A 7,224-nucleotide genomic window follows, 5' to 3' on the forward strand; every position below is an offset into this window, starting at 1 on the left:
GTCGTTTTGGCGCGGCCAATGACCTGTGGGCTCGAGAGCGATCCGATAGGCTGGGTGGTCTTTTTCTGGGTGCATGCGCAGCCTAACCTGCCGCGCCGCGTGGGCGCGCTTTGTGTTGCGGGGGAGCCGCGGAAGGGTTAGCCGGCACATGTGCACCCGCCTTTTGCACCCGCGCTTGTGCTGTCTTCATGACGGGTGGGCCAGTGCTGCCCCCGGTCCCGCTCATCAGCTGTGGTGGCTCATTTCTCGTATATAGCGTATTTTCTGGTTACCTCGGTCAACCGCGCCTGGCGCAGCGCTCCTCACGCGCTTCCCGCGTCCTGCGTCGTGGGGAGTTGCTGTGTCCCGCGTCAGCTGCAGAGTGGTGGGTCGACACATGTGCACCCGGATTATGCATACGCATTTGTACTAGCTCGATGACGGGTGGGCCGCCGCTGCTCTGGTCCCGCTCGTCGGCTGCTAGTACTTCTGTGTCTAGTGCGCGTGTATGCCTTTCCCGTGCGCGGTGTTGCGTCTCGTCTGCATTTGCAGTTGGAGACAGAAGATGGACTGCAGCTACTCGATGCATCGTGCGTGCCTCACCTCCATCTGCACTTGGACAGAGAGATGGACTGGCGCCTATGACGCCATGGTCGACTCCGCGGCCGTCGCCGTCGGCGAGCCCGGGTGCACGGTGGCGCTCACGGACCACCACTGCTGCGTCGACGCTTCAGCGAGTCCTGCGACCGAGCCGAGGGCCTCGTCCAGGTGGCCGCCGCCGGCCTCGGCCCCGCCGCCTCCCGCCACAACGAGCTGTTCCGCGCGCTCGTGGACCTCCACCGCTGCCTCGACGCCTTCAGCGAGTCCCGCGACCGAGCCAAGGGCCTCGTCCAGGCGGCTGCCATGGCCCCGCCGCCTCCCACCACGACAAGCGGTTCCGCGCCGTGCGCGTGGTCGACGAAGATCTCCGGGCCGCCGCTGCCGGCTGGGAGGAGAACGAGATGGAAGAGGAGAAGAATCGCCCTCCGACCACGCTGCTGGCAGCCGAGGACAAATAGGCCAATCGATCTACCTCGTCTCCTATTCAGGTGATGTTTATCATTCTTGTTTTTTCCATGTGATGTTCATCGTTCCTCTTATTTTCTCGGTTGATGTGCTAATCATGTTAGTCTTCTAAAAGATGAATGAAATTGTGACGGGAAAGGAGAGATGGACCGGGATGTTTTGCCTCGGCGTGCCACATGGTGGCCGAGATGCGGCAGCCCCATGCTCTGTTCTGATGGGCCTCCTCTGGTCGATGGTTGCCGCTGGTTGAGGTTCGTCCTTCTCTCGTTCGGATGTTCTTCGCCGCTATTTTGGATTCGTCCTGCTAATTTCGCATGTTTGCCTTCGTTTCGTTCATGCGCAGTTTGGTACGGTTTCCTGTTGTCGCTTGCGTCGAGCCCTGGGTCCGTCTCTCCTTCTCATTGAGGTTAGTACACTCCTCTTGTGCTTGCCTATAGAATGTTTGATGAAATGCGTGTGGGCTGAAGCTTGTTCTACGATTCAGCCTACTTCTCCTGTCGCTGGCGCTTCTTCTTATCGTCCGTCCTGCTGCTTAACCAGCGTGCTTCTGCTTGCTGCCTCGGGTAAATAGGCCGTTCTGTTGCTTTTGTGATCGGCGAGTTTTCATTGCATGCCTATGTGTCGTTGTGCTCTGACCGGTTTTTTTTTTTGTGTGTATTTCGCAGGTTGTACGATCTCTTCTGTCGCTGCGTCGTTCGACTCATCAAGGTTTTCTTCTTTCCTTTCTACTACATGTGTGTGTTATACTTTCAGTATCTTCTGTGTCATGTCTGCCTTGGTGATCTTTTAAATATCTGTATGTCATGCTGATCGTTTAAATGTTCCGGATATGGTCGGGCGTTGTGTGTTGTTCTTTCTCGTGCTGCTTATATTTTGTGTATGCGTGTGAGCAGGATGTGTATTCTTGTTTCCGTTGTTATACCAGTTTTGGAGGCCGTGGTAACTCGATGCCCCCCGCGCTCACTCTTTCTGTTGTACACAGAAGCGTATTTGTCCAATTCTCAGACTAAGTTTTTGAAAGAAACCGCAGTTCATTACAATGCCAATTATGGATATGGATCCATCTTGCTGTGCTGGATGAAGGACTGGATGTAATAAGAATTGCATGTGACAAACAGGTGCCTCCTCTATGCATAAAGTTTTGCTAATATCATTGAATTTCTCCTGAGATCTCTCTAGACCTTTCCAAATGTATTTTAGTTAGGTGTTTGTATTAACTAGCAGAAGAAGGGATGCAAATGGAAAGAATTTGAGATGCATAAACATAAAAGCACTAAAAGATTTGCTTGAAGCAAAGATGTCTAGCCGGCATACATATGGCAAGAACCTTCAGAGATTGTCTTCTTTTCAGCTGCTATTCAGATATATACTTGCTCATAGGTCACAACTCATGAAGTTACTTCTTTTGGTTTTGATTTTGAAATATATGTGTCATAGGTCACGACTGATGAAGTTACTTCCTTTTGGTGAAGGTCTGAATATCATCAGGGTCTTGGCTGAGAGGCTGACATTTCGGAAGGTTCTCGTCTGTATAGATTAGTTGATAGAATGACAGTTTAAGTTTATTGAAGCTCTTCTCTAGGAGGCGGGTTCTGCTTTGATTTCTTGCTATTTGCAGTTCGATGCATGTGGTATCCCATATGAAATTTTACAATTTGTTTTAGCTTTTGTAGTTTTCTATTCATTATCCCTACCCATTGTGATGTGTATGTTGATATGCTTCATGGATAGAGGGATTTAATATCACTTGCTTCTCAGTCTTCTCCACCCTCGACATGCGTAGGCCAAAAAGGCGGAGACGAGTCATGGATCCTCCAGGCTATGGCTGCTGGTTGCAGACAGGGTTTAAGCACAGGAATCGCAAAAGTTGTGCCCCATGAGGCCAGCGACCCCCATGTGGCCAGCAACTAAAGGCCAGATTCATTTTCGTTGAATGTAACCTGCCTGACAGTAAATTAGTGTCACATTGGTAGTTGCCGATCTTTTAAAATTTGATTAACTAATTTGGGATCTAACAGATTCTGTAGTTGTCTGTTGTTTCTTATTTGCAGGTTATCTTTAGCTTGGAAAAAAATGAATGGACGAGCTTCAGTATGACAAGGAGAAAGCAATCTTGTTCAGTTTTAATCAGAACAGATGAAGGACAACCATGTAAAAGGTAGAGATGTCTACAAAAGAACCAACATCGCTTAGACTAGCGAGTTACAATTTGTTTTTTGTAGTGGCCATTAGCAAAATATAAATGTGAATATGATAGTACATAGTTTATGATATTTGACTGTATGTCATCACCTAAATTATACGAATCCAGCGGAATAACCCAACAACCATTTAGATTATGCTACTTTCGACCAAAAATAATTATTGACATGTATATATATATGTGAAGATCAATGTCGAGTATTTTACTTTGAAGTATAAACGAACAGTAAAAGATGAGATAGAGGCCTCCTACTAGGATAATAACAGCAAAAAAGATCAATGCACATATCTGAGAATTTTTATTCAGGCTGGGATTCTGTACATTGATATGATGTATAAGAAAGAAATAATTTATTTACTTATTTGTAGATCAGCCTTTTAGTATAGGACTGTGATTTCCAGCAAAAGAAAGTATAGGACTGTGATACTTCAATATATTCATGAAAACAAGTATTTGATATGTTCACATCTATATAACTCACTTAACTACATGCTCATGTGTGTTTTATCTTTTTCCATGATCAAATAAAGATATATGTGTGGTTTCTGATATGTGCCGAGCATGTTTTGATAGGATATTTTCTATGGTAATGTTGAAATGAAGATATATTGCTTTTAAGAAAGGAGCACTATGAAGTATTGAAGCGAGCTGAATAATGTAAAAAATATCATAGAATGAAACATTAGCTGGTGCCATCCAAACACTATTATGTACCTTCAGCAGTAATGGATCATTCGCTTTGCTTGATCAACCTTGCAACTAAATCTGTAAGATGACTTTTAAGTTTACTTGTACCTAACAAAAAAATCATCCATTTTTTAATTGATCAGACAACAGTTGTTTTATGTCTACATGTCCTTTTTTTGGTACTCAAATATATTGATTGGCGTATCCTCTTTTTCAGATTCAACATTTGGCTAATTCTGGTTTCTGGTAATGCTTTCTTGACAGTGGAGCAGTCATGGGCCTGTTATAGAGATCTTGGTGAAGAACTCGTCACTGCAATTTTGTCAAATGGGCGTTGAGATTGAAGTTTCTGCTTTTGTTGACTTTCTGATAAATTACAACAACATCGACAAGGTAAAGTTATGCTTCCTTGCTGTCTGATGTATCATGTTTTTTATGGTAAAGGGATAACAATTTATATGTGTGTAGGTTATGTGGGAGCCTTTCATAGAGCCCTCATATATTTAGTTAAATATACTTTGAAATGTGTTGATCATGCACTGGATGTATCTCCCAGTACTGTGTGTTGCTAAATTCAAGCAATCAGCTTAATGTTAACATATCAGAGCCCTTGATCGAGGTACATGATCTTGGCATACTGTATTTTTCAAACTTGCCAAGAGATAAATTATTCTTCTGTCCTATCTTCAAGTGATTAACATTAGTAGTTTTCTGCTGGCACTATCATCTTGATTAATGTGATTCAGGAATCAAGGCAGTGGTCTGCAGATAGAATGTAGCTACATATCTTATCTCAGGGAGCATTACACCTATTTAGCTTAGAAGTTTTTTTCTTACATTAAACTCAGCAGTGTGTGATAATTCGAGTCTCCATGGAAGCATCAGCCGGATTTGGCCGGCTCACATACGCACGCCTCCTCTTTCCCTGGTGGCTCATGGAAGCGGCGGCGTACGATGATGGCTTCCATATGGAGTAGAGGAATCATCACAGGTATGGCCTCTTCGTCCAATCTTTCTCCCCCCTCCAGTCTTGATTTCTGTTGTTTTCTTCCTGCTTAGCTATGCAAGATCAGTGCAATGTGCAATAGGCTTTTAGTTGGTCGATAGTGCTTCTGTGCTATTAGAAACTAAATAAAACTATTATCTCGTGTCATTGAAAACCATAGAGTGCTCTAGCAGTACTCAAAGTTCCTTGTAGAATTATACTGGATGCTATGGTAAGAGATTTAGAATTACCAAAGACTGAGTATCATGTCCAAGTATGTGATGCCAACAAAATATGCATTACAATTTATTTTCATATATCTATGATGTACCCTGGAAATGAAAATGCGTATATGGCTATACATAGAGTGCACTCCGGGATGAAGATATGTCACTGATTTGTCCATGGCCATATCTACATTTGTTACTTTAATTTCTATACATGTATTGATATTCTTGCTAGGAGATGTCCCCTTTGTTATTTATAGTAGCATGATTCGAAGCAGGATATAAAAATGTGATTGAATTACGATGTGGCTCTTAAGAAAATTCGTGAATGGGATAAGAACTGTGTATATGTTTTTTTTGCGGGTGAAGCTGTGTATATGGTTATTAATGCAATAGTGTGCAACGATGCAACTAAGCCATGATGAATGTGGAGTTTTATTTCTTCTATGCTTGTACCCATACAAATCCAGAATTGTTTACTTTGATGGTTTAACACATGTAGTCAGGAAAATGCATTAATCTTTTGTTTTTTTAGCAGATGGTTCTTATGTTACATGTCCAAAGGAGAGCATTGTTTCACGGAAGCATGGGATAACACCCACGCCAGTGACCAGTGAAGAAAGGGCTCATGAACAAGATGAATAACTTTCAACCATTTTATGTTTACAGGGAAAGACACTTTTTGTTAAATTAGTCTTGTCGATTTTCGTCTGTGTTATTGTATTCTATCTCTTCTATTATATCCAAATCACTATATGATGTAATTGACCACTCTTATTAAGAACTGGGCACAGTGGTTTATGTGTATATACATCTATTGTAGATAGCAAGCCCCCGCTTTCCTCAACTAAGAGAGATTAAATTTGTTGCCATATGTGCTTGCCCGTAACAAAATCAACTAAACCATGAATTTCTTTTCATCGCTAACATGTAATCAGCAGGTCTTTGTGCCATTTGGCGCAATGGGTCCACTAGTATTAATGAAATTCTGTCAGTAGGAGCCTCTCCTGCTGTCTTGATCGCTAAAAAAAAGGAAAGTTCTAGGAGGTATTTTTGCAATAATAATCTAGGGAGTTCACATGTAATTCTCGCACTTGGAAGCTTATTGGCGACCGGTTATCAGATGAGTCCACGGGCGGTCATATTCAAAAAGGTTTTTTTTTTCCTTTTTGAAAGTCATACGCCTCGGTTTATAAGTGATCATTCTTGAATGAAGAAAAATAACTGCTGACTTAAAAAAAGACATAGTATCTATTTTAAAAAGTAAAATAAAATTACTGTAATGCATGATCAATATCTGATGACTTGAAAATAAAGCTATTTATGCATGTATGATAAGATAGATTACGATGAAATTGATCCGATGGATTATGTGAATAGCAGATATGGTGTCCCATGTCTGTTCTATAGGTTTCCTTATTAAAATGACATCCAAAGTCTATGTTTTAAAAAAAATGAGATATCGGATATCTAAAACATTACACTGTTTTCATACGCAGGGCTAACCATTTTTAAATCAAAATTATTAGACACAAAATTTCAAATGTCAATGTATATCAAAGAGTATAAATCATACTAATGGTTATAAGCATGACTTGCATACTTACCCACGCAAACAAATAACACATACATACTTATAATTGGAGAATTCTAACCTTATTTGTCTCGAGTTTTAACGGATTTCAGAGTATGTAGCTTCATGTTATAAGCAGTACCAACATTGTATTGCGAACTATTCTACTTTCATAAAAATATTGTATGCACACAGACATACTCTTTAATTCTTTCAAGCGCACGTACACGCCTATACATTTAAATAAATGTAAGTGTGAGAAGGAATATAAAGGATTGGTGGAATAGTTGTTGTATTGTTTGAGCCTCGTAGGCATATATATATGAGTACAAAGACCAACTTGAAGTACAAGATAAGACAGGATGTCACATCCCTAGCTTCTGGTGCTGCCTAGTGTTTGCATCATGTTTAAATTTTGAAACTTGAACTGAGGAAATTTGGAAGCCTCAAAACCCTAAATAAAAGAAGGGCAAAAAACCCTAAAATCTCATTCATTGTTTCAAAA

At 41.6% G+C, this 7,224-nt stretch overlaps 1 long non-coding RNA gene across 11 annotated transcripts; it reads left to right on the forward strand.

Annotated features, from left to right (window-relative positions):
• Positions 1–498: 498 nt before the first annotated feature.
• On the forward strand, positions 499–5,993 carry LOC123111025 (uncharacterized). 11 transcript variants are annotated; one of them, XR_006454051.1, is made up of 8 exons: positions 501–1,295; positions 1,388–1,450; positions 1,529–1,607; positions 1,710–3,202; positions 4,199–4,327; positions 4,403–4,553; positions 4,786–4,925; positions 5,685–5,993. It is a non-coding gene; the product is annotated as an uncharacterized lncRNA (long non-coding RNA). The 11 variants fall into 11 exon arrangements; XR_006454052.1 differs by having other exon boundaries at positions 499–1,295; positions 4,152–4,327; positions 4,403–4,925; XR_006454049.1 differs by having other exon boundaries at positions 500–1,295; positions 1,710–2,162; positions 2,517–3,202; positions 4,199–4,925.
• Positions 5,994–7,224: the final 1,231 nt, after the last annotated feature.

The sequence above is a fragment of the Triticum aestivum genome, chromosome 5B, assembly GCF_018294505.1.
Source record: "Triticum aestivum cultivar Chinese Spring chromosome 5B, IWGSC CS RefSeq v2.1, whole genome shotgun sequence".
Lineage (NCBI taxonomy): Eukaryota > Viridiplantae > Streptophyta > Magnoliopsida > Poales > Poaceae > Triticum > Triticum aestivum.